Here is a 15,973-nt window from a genome sequence, read left to right on the forward strand (position 1 = left end):
TGTTTGTTGGTTGCTTTGTTTTCTTTTACCCACAAGAGACACAAACAACTAGGAACTGTGAAAGGACCACAATGGGACCAAAGAAGGGGCATCTCAACAGTAGAGACAGAGAAACAAATTTCACTTTCCTATAGCAGAGAAGCCCCGAGGTGTTGCATATTTTTTTCATTATTCTCACTTCTTTTATATTTTAATAATATCTCTGTATTCCTCCTCTTTCTGTATAGGCTTCTCAGTCTTGAGTAGTTATAGTGTATGATTAGACAGGCTCCCCCCTGTTCTTTCCTCCACAATGCTTTGCTAATCCTCTATACTCCACACCACTTGTTTTCTTTTAGCACACAACCTAAAGCTCTATACCCCCTACTCAGACAGATCACATAGAGTTTGTTATATGAGCGCTGCTCTAATATTAGTGTAAATAATAGCTGATCTATACAACAGTAAATACTTCACAACCCATCTCCCAGATCTTAGCCCATTGTACAGGTCCCTGAATTCTATCACTATAGTGATTAACTCTATTTGCTCACACACTACACCTATTTACTGTTCCTCACACTCACCTTACCTCAAAATCTGACTGTCTGCAAACTCACTGCTTCCTAGTTCCAACTAACAAGACTTCCCTCCCCAACAAGAGGCTTATCTTTTGTCCATCCATTTGTAAAAGTGGCAAGTTGGGCTGAAGAATATGCTTAACACTATATATAGCCTAAAGATTGCCTATCTTTTCTCTACCGGCTGTGATAGTAAATATCATAAAAAACCCTTCTGCTGTCATAAACCATGTTGCCTCCCCTTCCAACTGATTAGACATACACAATAAAAGGAGTAAGTGGAAACGGAGAACATCAGGTTACGATGAAGGAGTCTGCACCACTGAAATTCACAAGTATTCTACCACAGAGGTTCACAACATAAATCCAGGGAGTCAGAACAGATCCATTTTAGAAGCTAATGCTAACAAGAAGATTCTCACAAACAATGGAATGACAGAGAGACAATCCCCAAATGAAAGAAAAAGCAGAAGCTTGAGAAAGAATATTAGATGAAATAGAGGCTAATCAACTATCCGATAGTTAATTGAAAGCACTGGTTATCACAAAGTTCAAAGAGCTCACAATGAGCTACCAGTAACTACAGGGGAGCTACAATGACCTCACCACAAACTATATCGACATGAAAAAGAAAATAGAAACTATCAGCAAGGGACAAAAGGAAATGAAGAATACAATTTTTGATTTGAAGAACACAGTAGAAGGAATCAAAAGCAGAATCCATGAAGCAAAAGATCAGATCAGTGAGTTAGAGGACAGAGTACAAAAAAACTCTGTGAAAGAGCAAGAAAAGGAAAAGAGGCTCAGAAATAATGAGGAGGGATTAAGAGAAATGCAAGACAATATGAAACATAATAATATCCAAATAAAACGAATACCAGAAGGACAAGAAGAAGAATAAGGGATAGAAAAACTATACAAAAAAGTAATGAGAGAAAACTTTCCTAATTTGATGAGAGAAAAAGTGACACAAACTCAGGAATCACACAGAGTCCCAATAAAGAGGAACCCAAAGACACCCACTTCAAGACACATCATCATTAAAACGGTAAAATTCCAAGACAAAGAGAGAATCTTAAAGGCAGCAAGGGACAAAAAGGAAGTAATATACAAGGGAGCCCCAACAAGGTTAGCTACTGACTTTTCAATGGAAACACTCCAAGCAAGAAGAGAATGGCAAGAAATATTCCAAGCAATGAGAACCAAAGGCCTACAACCAAGGCTACTTTACCCTGCAAGGCTCTCAATAAAGATAGATGGCCAAATAAAGAGCTTCCAAGACAATAGAAGTCTAAAAGAATATGCCTCTACCAAACCAGTCTTACAGAAATACTAAAAGGACTGCTTTAAGGAAAGGAAGGAAAAGTGAGAGACAGAGAGAAACACATACAAAAATGACAATGAATAATTACCTATCAATAATAACCTTAAACGTAAATGGAATAAATGCCCCCAATCAAAAAACACAGAATAGCTGAATGGAACAGAAAGCATGACCCACACATATGCTGCCTACAAGAGACCCACCTCAGGACAAAAGACCATCACAGACTAAAAGTGAAAGGCTGGAAACAAATTAACCAAGCAAAGAGACGAGCAAAAAAAGCTGGGGTAGCAATTCTCATATCAGACAAAATAGACTTCAAAAACAGGGCCATAAAGAGAGACCCAGAAGGTCACTTCATAATACTCAAGGGAAGACTCCACCAAGAAGACATTAACATCGTAAATATATATGCAACATATATAGGAGCACCAAAATATGTAGAGAAAATCTTAGAGGATTTCAAGAAAGATATTGACAACAACACAATTATAGTAGGGGATTTTAACACCACACTGTCAAAAATGGACAGATCTTCCAAACAAAATATCAACAAAGATATGGCGGCATTAACCAACACCCTAGAGGAAATGGACTTAACTGATATATATAGAGAGCCCTTCATCCCAAAGAAGCTAAATACACGTTCTTTTCAAATTCACATGGAACATTTTCAAAGATGGACCAAATGATAGGACACAAAACGAGCCTCAAAAAATTCAAGAAAATTGAAATCATACCAAGCATCTTCTCTGACCACAAGAGACTGAAATTGGAAACCAACCCCACAGGAAAAAACCCAAAGCACCCAAAATCATGGAGACTGAATGGTATGCTATTAAACAAAAAATGGGTCAAGAATCAAATTAGGGAAGAAATCAAAATATTCTGGAAACAAATGAAAATGATCTCACAACAACCCCAAACTTATGGGACACAGCCAAGGCAATCCTGAGAGGAAAGTTCATAGCAATACAGGCCTACCTAAAGAAGATAGAAATATTTCAAACAAACAACCTAACCCTACCCCTGCAAGAACTCAAGGAATAACAACACAGACAGCCCAGAACGAGCAGAAGGAGGGCAATAACCAAGATTAGAGCAGAACTAAATGACAGAGACTGAAAGCACAATCCTAAGGATCAATGAATGCAGTAGTTGGGTCTTTGAAAAGATAAACAAAATAGACAAGCCTTTAAGTAGGCTCATCAAAAAAGAACAGACAGGGCACAAATAAACAATCAGAAATGAAAGAAGAGAGATTGTAACTGATACCACAGAAATAGAAGAGATTGTAAGAAATCACTATGAAGAACTGTATGCCAAGAAATTTGAAAACTTAGGGGAAATGGACACATTTCTAGAAAAATATAATCTTCCAAAACTCACTGAAAAAGAAACAGGAAATATGAACACCTCAAAAACAGCAAAAGAAATTGAAGCAATTATCAAAAAAAAAAACCCATCACACAAATGCCCTGGACCAGATGGCTTCACAGGAGAATTCTACAAAGCATTTAAGGAAGAGGTAATCTCTATTCTTCACAGACTATTCCGAAAAATCCAGAAGGATGGAAAACTCCCAAATTCTTTTTATGAAGCCAGCATCATCCTAATTCCAAAACCAGATAGAGAGACCCAACAAAGAAAGAGAACTTGAGGCCAATATCGCTGATGAACATAGACACTAAAATCCTCAACAAAATATTGGCAAATCACATCCAACAATATATCAAAAAAATCATACACCATGACCAAGTGGGATTCATCCCAGGGATGCAAGGTTGGTTCAACATTCACAAGTCAGTAAATGTAATACATCACATAGAAAAAAGCAAAGACAAAAGCCACATGATCATATCAATAGATGAAGAAAAAGCTTTTGATATGATACAGCACCCATTTATGATAAAATACTCAGCAAAGTGGAAATATAGGGAGCATTCCTCAGTATAATAAAGGCCATATATGAGAGACCTACAGCCAATATCATACTCAATGGGAAAAAACTAAAAGCTTTTCCACCAAGATCAGGAACAAGATAAGGATGTCCACTTTCACCACTTCTATTCAATATAGCTTTGGAAGTTTTGGCCGTAGTAATCAGGCAAGAAAAGAAAATAAAAGGCATCCAAATAGGAAAGGAGGAAACAAAACTGTCACTGTTTGCCGATGACATAATAGCGTACATGAAAAATTCTATAGACTCTACCCAATAACTGCAAGAACTAATTAATGAATTTGGCAAAACAGCAGGATACAAAGTCAATATCCAGAAATCAAAGGCATTTTTTTATACCAACAGTGAATCAGCAGAAGCAGAAATCAAGAAAAAAATCCCATTCGATATAGCCAAAAGAAAAATAAAATATCTGGGAATAAACCTAATCAAGGAGGTAAAAGACCTGTATGCAGAAAACTACACAGCCCTGAAGAAAGAAATCAGGGAAGACACAAACAAATGGAAACATATACCTTGTTAGTGGATTGGAAGAATTAACATCATAAAAAATGTTCATACTACCCAAAGCAATATAGATATTCAATGCAATACCTATTAAAGTACCAATGGCATATTTCACAGACATAGACCAAACACTTCAAGAATTTATATGGAACCACAAATGACCCCAAATAGCAGCTGCACTTTTGAGAAAGAAGAACAAAGTAGGAGGGATCACAATACCTGATATCAAACTTATTACAAGGCCACTGTAATCAAAACAGCCTGGTACTGGTGTAAAAGCAGGCACATAGACCAATGGAACAGAACAGAGCGCCCAGAAATCAACCCAACTCTCTACAGTCAATTAATATTCGACAAAGGGGGCAGTAACAGAAAATGGAGTAAAGATAGCCTCTTCAACAAATGGTGTTGGGAGAACTGGACAACTACGTGCAAAAAAATGAAACTTGAGCATCAACTTACACCATACGCCACCATAAATTCAAGGTGGATAAAAGACTTAAATATAAACCATGACACCATTAAAGTCCTAGAGGAGAACATCGGTAAGAAAATCTCAGGTATTTCGTGCAGCAACATTTTTACCTATATGTCCCCTAGAGCAAGGAATATAAAGGAAAGAATAAACAAATGGGATCTCATCAAAATAGAAAGCTTCTGTGTGGCTAAAGAAAACAGTATTATATTAAAAAGACAACCAACTGTATGGGAAAACATATTTGCCAATGATACCTCAGACAAAGGGTTAATCTCCAAAATATACAAAGACTCCACTCTAAGAAGACATCTTACCCAATTAAAAAATGGGAAAACGAGTTGAACAGACACTTCTCCAAGGAGGACATACAAAGGATCCAGAGACACATGAAGAGATGCTCAATATCGTTAGCTATCAGAGAGATGCAAATTAAAACCACAATGAGATACCACTTTACACCAGTCAGGATGGCTATCATAAATGAAGCAACAAACTACAAATGTTGGAGAGGTTGTGGGGAAAAGGGGTCCTTAGTTCACTGTTGGTGGGATTGCAGACTGGTACAACCATTATGGAAAACAGTATGAAATTTTCTCAAAAAAATAAAAATTTACCTTTCTTTTGACCCAGCAATTCCACTGCTGGGATTATATCCTAAGAATCCTAAAACATCAATTTCAAAGAACCTATGCACCCCAATGTTCATAACAGCACAATAGTCAAGAATTGGAAGTAACCTAGGTGCCCATCAGTAAATGAATGGGTCCAAAAATTGTGGTACATATACACAATGGAATTCTATGCAGCAGAGAGAAAGAAGGAGCTACTACCCTTTGCAACAAAATGGATGGAACTGGAAAGCATATGATGGGTGAAATAGGTCATGTGTTGAAAGACAAATACCATATGATCTCACCTTTAACAGGAAGCTAAACAACAAAACAAACTAGCAGGCAGAATAAAAACAAAGACACTGAAATAGAGAACAGGGGGACAGTGACCAGAGGGGAGAGGGAAGGAAATTTAAGGGGAAAAAGGGGGAGGGATTTGGAGGAACAAATAAGAAGGACACAGGGACAATAACTAAGGGGGGTGGAAATGAGAGGGAGCTGGGGAGCAAGGGGGGCTGGGATGGGAGAAATAGACAAAAAACTGTACTTGAAAAATAACTAAATAAAATTTTTTAAAGAAGAAAAGAAAATGGAGTAGACATGGTTTTCCATTTTGAGAATACAACAAAACTATAAGACTGTTGTCCCTAGATGCAGTAAACCCTGGAAAATTCTGAAGTTTCTAGTCACTAGAGGCTTGTATTTTGCTTCTTAATGTCCAAACAAATGAAAATTTATCAGCAAGCCCAAATGGTTTAACTATCACTTATTTTCTCCTCAGTAAAATGACAAACAATATCCAGATATTACCATGTTTTCAACTCTTTTAAAATAAGATTCACAGATGGTCCCAACAGTTCTAGATGTCAAACTGACAGACCTCAACTTGTTGGTTACAGTGGCTGAACACAGAAAGATTTTTGCCTGCATTGTATAGAAAAGTAGTCAGGTTTGACAATGGGAGGGCTACAGAAAAAAAAAGTTGCTCTGTTACCTTTTTAATGTACCCTCTGTGCAGAAATTGGGGGCTCTTATTGGATTCCTGTTATAACATTCTTGACTCTGTTGGGACACTGAGAACAAAACTTTTTTTGTATTAAATAGTAAAAGTCTAAAACATGTGGTAATATCATTATAAACAAAGGTGTTTTATTTGTATTTTAACAAAATATGTTCATCCTATCTTCTGAGAAAACAAACTGTATATTAGTTTTCTATTGTTGCATAAGGAATTACCACAAACTTGGCAGCTTAAAATAATGCCCATTTATTATATCATAGTTCTATGGTCAGAAGTCTTGGTGTGCTCAGCCAGGTTCTTTGATTAGGTCTCACTATCTGAAAACAAGTTTTCAGCCAGTATTGACTCTTAAGTAGAGGCTCTGGAAGAATTTACTCTGGAGCTCATTCTGGTTGTTAGGAGAATTTAGTTTCTTATAAATGTAGGACTCTTTCATTTCTGGCTATTAGCCAGAAAACACTCTGAGATTCTAAAAGATTACTGACATTCCTTACCAGATGCCAGAGGAAACCTGCTGATTTTTAAAAATGTAATGATTGACAATGACAAGACCTAATATATAAAAACCCTGAAGAGTCTACCAGAATTTGTTAGAACTTTTGAGTTCAGTGAAGTTGCAAATACAAAATCAATTATCAAATTCATGGTGTATATATACAAGAATAATAACTATGTGAAAAGTAAATTAAGAAAATCTCATTTATAATAGGATCCGTAAATTAAATTAAATTCTTAGATATAAAAAATTAACCAAGACTGAAAGATTTGCACAGTGAAAATTATAAAACAGATGAAAGCAATTAAAGAAGGCAAATAGAAAGGCATCCCATGCTCATGGATTTCAAAAATCTTATTAAAATGTCCAAACGCCCCAAATAACCCACAGATGCACTGTAAACCTTATTGAAATCCAGTGTTATCTCCTGCCCTGACTGGTATGGCTCAGTGGATTGAGTGCTGGTCTGAGAACCAAAGGGTTGCTGGTTCGATTCCCAGTCAGGGCACATGCCTGGGTTGCAGGCCAGGTTCCCAATTAAGGAGTGCATGAGAGGCAACCACACATTGATGTTTCTCTTCCTCTCTTTCTCCTTCCCTTTCCCTCTCTCTAAAATGAATAAATAAAATATTTTTTAAATCCAATGGTATTTCCTGAATAACCATAAAAATTATCCTAAAATTCATATAGAATCACAAAATACCCTGCATATACAAACAATTCTTTCTCAATCTCTGTCCAAATTCTATTTATCTATCATTTTCAATTATATAAATATATTGTACAGAATTATAGCACTGGAAAAGAAGCTTTAAGGTAACTTTTTATTGATTAAAAAGCACAGTAAGAATAAAAAGAGTGATAAATACTGATCAATGCACATATGAAAGGAAAGTCCTAAGAAATAGAGATACATAATCTGATAGTAAATGGCAGAACTTTAAAATTTACACAGCAATCTCATGTACATTAGTCCATTTGATTCTTATCACAATTTATATGGTTATTATTATTTCTCCAATTTTACATGTTAAATTTCATGCATCTTAAATTTAAAATATTCTAAGTGTAGTATGGTTAATAAATATTCTGTTGTTTTGCTCTCATAACACTAACAATAAATCACAATTTTTGGTAAAAGAATAGCAATAAAAAAGCAAAAAAAGAAAGAAAATAATTGTAAATATTTTTGATACTAGTATTAAATTGTAATAGCATTAGAACATTACAAGTTATGATTTTAAACAGGTGATAATATGATGGCTTCTTTCTATTGACATATTTGAATTCATTTTTGGCATTATAATTTGGAAGTAATCTATACATTAATTTATACATTATCTAAAATGTGAATGTATGTTCACATGGAAAAAATAAATTGTAAGTAAAAAAAACACAAAAGGTTCAATGACAAAAATAGATTAAGAATCAACACACTACAGATGATTCCATAAAATAGATAAAAGTCATAGACATCATTCAACAGTTGTCTAGAAGTTCTACTCAAAGTAATAATTTTTTATTATAAAATCTTTTTTTATTGTTGTTCAAGTATAATGGTCTCCATTTTCCCTCCACCAATCTCCTCTGACCTTCCCACCCCCTAGTCCTTCTCCCCTTTGGCTTTGTTCATGGGTCCCCAACACATACTTCTTAACACTCCTTCCCTTTCTTTCCCGTTATTCCCCTTCCCTCTGGTTACTGTCAGTTTGTTCTTCGTTTTAATGTCTCTGGCTATATTTTGCTTGCTTGTTCATTAGATGTTTGGTTTGTTTAAAGACTGAGTTTACTCACCTGTGCACTTGCACATTTTTCTACATAGCCCTGTGGCCTTAGCAGCCAGCAGCTGTGCTGACTTCAAAACATTCCTGGATGCACCAGTGCCACTGGAGCAGGTGGAAACAAACTAAGCTACTTGGATGGGGACTGAGACTGCTAAGCAGCTGTCTGCAAGCTCTGTAAACTGAACTTTAATATGAAACAGAAACTCCAGACACTGACTTTTGTTTTGGCCTTGCAAGGACATGATTAGACTTTTTCCATGGCAGGATAGGCAAAGATGAGACACTGGTAACCCAGGGGCAGATTTCCATCTGAATAAACCTTTGCAGATGATAGCTTCTTATGTGTGGGTCCAATTTCCACCAACAACAGCTCCTGCCCTCAAAATGTTTCCTTATTTTCTCACTGTTCTTCTTTTTGGTGACTGGTTTTTAAAAAGGTAAGAAGAAGCAGTCACATGTCAGACATTTGTAATGAATTAAAAAATTAAGATCTTTAATCTGTGTATGTGAAATTCAAGCAACTTTGAGAGAGAGAAATGAGGCAGGGTTGGAAATCAATAAAATAGAGGCAAAATTGACCTTGGTGCTCTTCCTGGAGATGGAGAAGTGGTAAGAGCCATCAGTGGTAAAATGTGCCTGCACAAGGCATTGTTCAGTCTTGGCTGGACTCCAGGTTGGCATGTACAGCTCTTTAAAGTCCTCTTCTTCAGTCTTGGGCAGTTAAACCCAGCCAGTGTTGAAAGCAACCATCAGCAGTATGGGCATCAGCAGGAAGACCCAAGGCTGTGAGCCCATCTGCCATCCCAGCCTTCAGAAGACCCAAGAGAGTGGAGCCTCCAGGCAGTTGGTATGGCTGTAGCACCTCTGAGACACTTCAATTAACAACTGTGACATGCACAGAGAATCCCAGCTCAGCAACTCCAGGGGACAGGTGACTCCCGCTCCATTGCTCCTAGCTCAGTTTCCTGTTCCTAACTTGACTCTGATGCTGGGAGTGGCAATGCTTTCAGATCCAAGTCTGGGGCAACATTAGACAAATTGCAACTCATCTTCATGGAAAGGCCATGTTCTCCAATAGCACAGCAGAAAGTCTCAAAGCAGCTGTGGAGCTTCCATTAAGGAGCAGGTCATGACACCTAGGCCCAATGTGTCTGTGGCTGATCTGTCCTCTCAGGAGTTCAGTTACTCACGTTAGTCATCACCTAACAGCACTACTCCCAGGGACTTCCAATTTTGGCTCCTCAGGTAGAGAGGGCTGAGTTTTTTGTTTTAAATTGAATTTATGTCTTCTGAGATGCCACTGCTACCAACTGTCACTGGTAACTATCACTACTAACTATCTAATACTAAGATCTTCCCATTTCCACTTCCAGCCTTTATGTTTCTGTTCCAGACTGGGCCTGCTTCAGGACTGTACCTGGGTACTCACTGCCAGTGAAATCAGTGGTGGTAGCAGAGGCACCATTGACTAGACTGGAAGTGTCTTCCTTCAATCTAGTAGCAACTAGGTGATTCCCATGGGGATGGAATAGGAGGGTGTTGTGCTATTTGGGGAGATTGTAGCTGTCAAATTGGAGATGATATGACTTTTTCTGGAGGCCAACCAACCCCCTGCCTATGTGGGACCTTGTGATGTGGGGTCCATCAAGGTGGAGAGAAAACCCACTTGTACTAGCATTACAGACCCCAGAGGGTCTGGTGTGGGTGCTGAGATGGCCAGTGAGAATAACAGCAGCCCCTGGAAGGAACTGTCCTTGCTGAGTCACTCCCCAGCCACTTCTAATCAGAGTCAGCCCTGTTCTCCAAAGCTCATCCTCCTGGTGCATGACACCCCAGGGGAGCTTGCATGTGTGGACTGGGAGAAGTGCTGGAGCAGGAGGGATATGGATATGCAGACCAACATTGTCATCAAGAACCACGGTCCTTCAGAGGTGTGCCTCCCACATCCTAAGGTGGACCTGCTCATCCTGAAGCTTTGGCAACACTTCCAGGATCTATGGCAGCAGCAAGAGGGCACAGAGACCTCTTGGGAATCTCAACCATTGAATTCTGGAGCACTAGGTGTGGACCAAAGCTTTGAACCCTTTTTGCACACAACTGTGAACCAGTCAGATCATCTTCCATGTTTTTCAAAATTGTGATCCTATCAGATTATTCAGAATTAAGTTTAGGTAGGAAACCAAATGCTTGCTTTCTCAATGTGCCGTGGCTTCCAAGTGGCTCATTGAGTCCAGGAGTGAATCCCCTGAGCAGAAGGATGGTCAAGTATAATGTAGCAAACACTTTTCACTGGCTTCAGAAGAACCACTAAACCTCCAAGGAGAAAAACTTGAATCACCTGGCACATCTGCAGAAACAGCATGCCCAAACTCCCATGTCTCAGTTCCATGGAGAGATTCCATGGAGAGCATTTGCAGTAAGATCTACCATATCCCCCTGGAGTATGTAAAATGTATCCAAAAAAGGTGCTTTGCCATCCCTGAGAGGGTTCATGCTACAGAGGAGGAGCCCCACCTAGTGTACTGCTCCCCGGGACTGCTGGCTGTGTCTGGACCCCCCCCATTCCCAGCATGCTGATGCATTTGGTATAAGTGAGAGATGGTTGAGGTGAGCCACAACTACTTTAGTAAGCTATGGCTTCTTTACCACTACAGGTGCATTGATGACTCTGCCTTTGAGAGGTTCCATTCTCGAGTCTGGTGTCTTCTCTGATAGTACCAGATGATACTTGGTGTGCAGCTCTACAAGAAGATGGATCTGCAGGGATCATTAATGGTGCATATCTTTGAGGTCCTCCACTGACTCTGGAGGTCTTTAAAGTCAGGCCCTCCTGACTTCAAGGCCCAGAATACTTTGCCTAGACCCTTCATTGCTATTTCTGCCAGTACTGCTCTACCTCCCATGACAGATACTTTTGCTCCCACAGGACCCTCCTGGACTTCTCCCCAATGAGTGGTTCTTTTGAGGCCAACACACCATTCTGCACAAGAGTAGGTGTTTGTGTCTCTGGTTTTAGAAGGAACAAAGAGACAGCAAACATGCTGAAACTATTCAGTGACAGAAAGGATAAGGTAGGAAAAGAAGATAATGGAAAAAATAATAAATTAGGAGGTAGAGGGAGGAGGAGGAAGCTCAGAGTAGATTGTAGCAACACAGAAGTGAGGGAATCAAAGCTCACACCAAAAAGAAGGCTCACTCTGTGCAGTCTTTCTATACTCTAACCTCCTAACATCAAGTGTTCATGGCACATTGAAAATGGGGAATGCGATAGTATGTGACATTGTATGCTGTTCTGGACTGTGTCTAAAGGAGAAACTACTGATAAGCTGTAAGGACATGTAAATTGCATATCTGCTTAACTAAAAAGATGAGTGGTAAGAGATAAACTTCACAGTGCCTAAGTATAGTATGCCCGAGAGAGCTCTAACCTGTAATTACATGCTATGATGTGTTCCAAGGTTGCATTTCTTTTTTTTTTTTAATTTTATTTAGTTATTTTTTAAGTACAGTTTTTTGTCTATTTTTCCCATCCCAGCCTCCCCTGCCCCTTGCTCCCCACCTCCCTCCCATTTCCTCCCCCCCCTTAGTTCTCGTCCCTGTGTCCTTCCTATTTGTTCCTCCAAATCCCTCCCCCTTTTTCCCCTTAACTTCCCTTCCTTCTCCCCTCTGGTCACTATCCCCTTGTTCTCTATTTCAGTGTCTTTGTTTTTTGGGGTTTTTTTATGGAATGAGCTTCACTTAGATCTCACCAACCCACCAAATGTAATCATTTAAAATTCTCTAGTCTGTAGCAGTAAAGACTGTGGATTTGTCTATGAGACTCAACTTGCTTTTTAAAAGTACCCAACAGGCCCTGGCTGGTGTAGCTCAGTGGATTGAGCACAGGCCTTCAAATCAAAGGATTGCAGTTTGAAGGATTGTGGTTCGATTCCCAGTCAGGGCACATGCCTGGGTTGCAGGCTGGTTCCCTGCAAGCCAGTTCCCAGCAGGGAATGCATGGGGTGCAATCCTACATTGATGTTTCTCTCCCTCTCTCCTTCCCCTCTAAAGATAAATAAATAAAATCTTAAAATAAAATAAAAGTACCCAACAGGCACTTTTTTTAATGTAAGTTCTATTTTATTCCAATTATAAACTTGTCATTGCGCACAGTAGAGGAAAACTCTAAACAGAGAGTCTCCTTATGCATGTGAATAAACCTGTAACTCTATATAGTAAACCTTTTATTATTTCACTTTAGACTCAAAATATCCCTTTTGGATGACCATAGCACTGAGCACCATGCCTTGTACACCCTCAGTTCATGTTGAATAAAACAAGTACATAGTTCAGCTTCTGAACTGAGACCCTCCCCCTTTCAGGATGTCAGCAGTAGAAATTCACTCTTTTTTGGGACCAGCTCCTCAATAAAGCTTTTCAAGATGAAAGCAACAAGGGTGGTGGGAATTTATAGGTTAATATTTCCCCTTCTTCCATTCTAACTCTTTGTTATTAGCTCTGGATCCTCTTTATGTAACTTGTAAAGTTACTGGGCGATTTTATTTTTATTTATTTTTCCCCTTTTTAATTTTCATTTTTCAAAAATTTTATTTAGTTATTTTTCAAGTAGTTTTTAGTCTATTTTTCCCATCCCAGCCTCCCCCGCCCCTTGCTCCCCACCTCCCTCCCATTTCCACCCCCTTTAGTTCTCCTCCCTGTGTCCTTCCTATTTGTTCCTCCAAATCCCTCCCCCTTTTTTCCCTTAACTTCCCTTCCTTCTCCCCTCTGGTCACTATCCCCTTGTTCTCTATTTCAGTGTCTTTGTTTTTTTTTTTTTTCTTTTTTCTGCTTGCTTGTTTGTTTTGTTGTTTAGCTTCCTGTTAAAGGTGAGATCATATGGTATTTGTCTTTCAGCACCTGGCCTATTTCACTCAGCATAATGCTTTCCAGTTCCATCCATGTTGTTGCAAAAGGTAGTAGCTTCTTCTTTCTCTCTGCAGCATAGAATTCCATTGTGTATATGTACCACAATTTTTGATCCATTCATTTACTGATGGGCACCTAGGTTGCTTCCAACTCTTGGCTATTGTAAATTGTGCTGCTATGAACGTTCTGGTGCATAGGTTCTTTAATATTGATGTTTTAGGATTCTTAGGATATAATCCCAGCAGTGGAATTGCTGGGTCAAATGGCAGGTCGATTTTTATTTTTCTGAGAAAATTCCATACTGTTTTCCATAATGGTTGTACCAGTCTGCAATCCCACCAACAGTGAACTAAGGACCACTTTTCCCCACAACCCCTCCAACATTTGTTGTTTGTTGCTTTGTTTATGATAGCCATCCTGACTGGTGTAAAGTGGTATCTCATTGTAGTTTTAATTTGCATCTCTCTGATAGCTAATGATATTGAGCATCTCTTCATGTGTCTCTGAATGTTCTGTATGTCCTCCTTGGAGAAGTGTCTGTTCAAGTCCTTTTCCCATTTTTCAATTGAGTTGTGTGTCTTCTTAGAGTGGAGTCGTGTAAGTTCTTTGTATATTTTGGAAATTAAACCTTTGTCTGAGGTATCATTGGCAAATATGTTTTCCCATACAGTTGGTTGTCTTGCTAATTTAATACTGTTTTCTTTAGCCATGCAGAAGCTTTTTATTTTGATGAGATCCCATTTGTTTATTCTTTTCCTTTACATTCCTTGCTCTAGGGGACATATCAGTAAAGAAGTTGCTGCGTGAAATATCTGAGATTTTCTTGCCAATGTTCTCCTCTAGGACTTTAATGGTGTCACAACTTACATTTAAGGCTTTTATCCACCTTGAATTTATTTTGGTGTATGGTGTAAGTCGGTGCTCAAGTTTCATTTTTTTGCACGTAGCTGTCCAGTTCTCCCAACACCATTTGTTGAAGAGGCTATCTTTACTCCATTTTATGTTACTGCCCCCTTTGTCAAATATTAATTGACTGTAGAGAGTTGGGTTGATTTCTGGGCTCTCTGTTCTGTTCCATTGGTCTATGTGCCTGTTTTTATGCCAGTACCAGGCTGTTTTGATTACAGTGGCCTTGTAATACAGTTTGATATCAGGTATTGTGATCCCCCCGTACTTTGTTCTTCTTTCTCAAAAGAGCAGCTGCTATTCAAGCTCGTTTATGGTTCCATATAAATTTTCGAAGTGTTTGTTCTATGACTGTGAAATATGCCATTGGTACTTTAATGGGTATTGCATTGAATCTGTATATTGCTTTGGGTAGTATGGACATTTTGATGATGTTAATTCTTCCAATCCATGAACAAGGTATATGTTTCCATTTGTTTGTGTCATCCTTGATTTCGTTCTTCAGGGATGTGTAGTTTTCTGCATACAGGATTTTTACCTCCTTAGTTAGGTTTATTCCCAGATATTTTATTTTTCTTTTTGCTATATCGAATGATATTTTTTTCTTTATTTCTGCTTCTGCTGATTCACTGTTGGTATAAAAAAATGCCTTTGATTTCTGGATATTGACTTTGTAACCAGCTGTTTTGCCAAACTCATTAATTAGTTTGAGCAGTTTTTGGGTAGAGTCTATAGGATTTTCCATGTACACTGTCATGTCATCTGCAAACAATGACAGTTTTGCTTCCTCCTTTCCTATTTGGATGCCTTTTATGTTCTTTTCCTGCCTGATCGCTGTGGCTAAAACTCCCAATACTATATTGAATAGAAGTGGTGAAAGTGGACAACCTTGTCTTGTTCCTGATCTTAGTGAAAAAGCTTTTAGGTTTTTTCCCATTGAGTATGATATTGGCTGTAGGTCTCTCAAATATGGCCTTTATTATTTTGAGAAATGCTCGCTGTATTCCCACTTTGGTGAGTGTTTTTTTATCATAAATGGGTGTTGTAGCTTATTGAAAGCTTTATCCACATCTATTGATATGATCATGTGATTTTTGTATTTGCATTAGTTTATGTGATGTATTACATTTACTGATTTGCGAATATTGAACCATCCTTGCATCCCTGGGATGAATCCCACTTGATCATGGTGTATGATCTTTTTGATATATTGTTGGATGCGACTTGCCAATATTTTGTTGAGGATTTTAGCATCTATGTTCATCAGCAATATTGGCCTGAAGTTTTTTTTTTGTTGTGTCTCTATCTGGTTTTGGAATTAAGATGATGCTGGCTTCATAAAAAGAATTTGGGAGTTTTCTATCCTTCTGGATTTTTTGGAATAGTCGGTGGAGAATAGGGGTTAGCTCTTCCTTAAATGC

The 15,973-nt window shown here is 38.5% G+C and overlaps 1 pseudogene; it reads left to right on the forward strand.

The window, feature by feature from the left end:
* The first annotated feature begins 10,453 nt into the window (after positions 1-10,453).
* On the forward strand, positions 10,454-11,543 carry LOC119039051 (mRNA (2'-O-methyladenosine-N(6)-)-methyltransferase-like; annotated as a pseudogene).
* Positions 11,544-15,973: the final 4,430 nt, after the last annotated feature.

Source organism: Artibeus jamaicensis, unplaced genomic scaffold (assembly GCF_021234435.1).
Source record: "Artibeus jamaicensis isolate MK-2021 breed Jamaican fruit bat unplaced genomic scaffold, CSHL_Jam_final contig_476, whole genome shotgun sequence".
In the NCBI taxonomy this organism is placed as follows: Eukaryota; Metazoa; Chordata; class Mammalia; order Chiroptera; family Phyllostomidae; genus Artibeus; species Artibeus jamaicensis.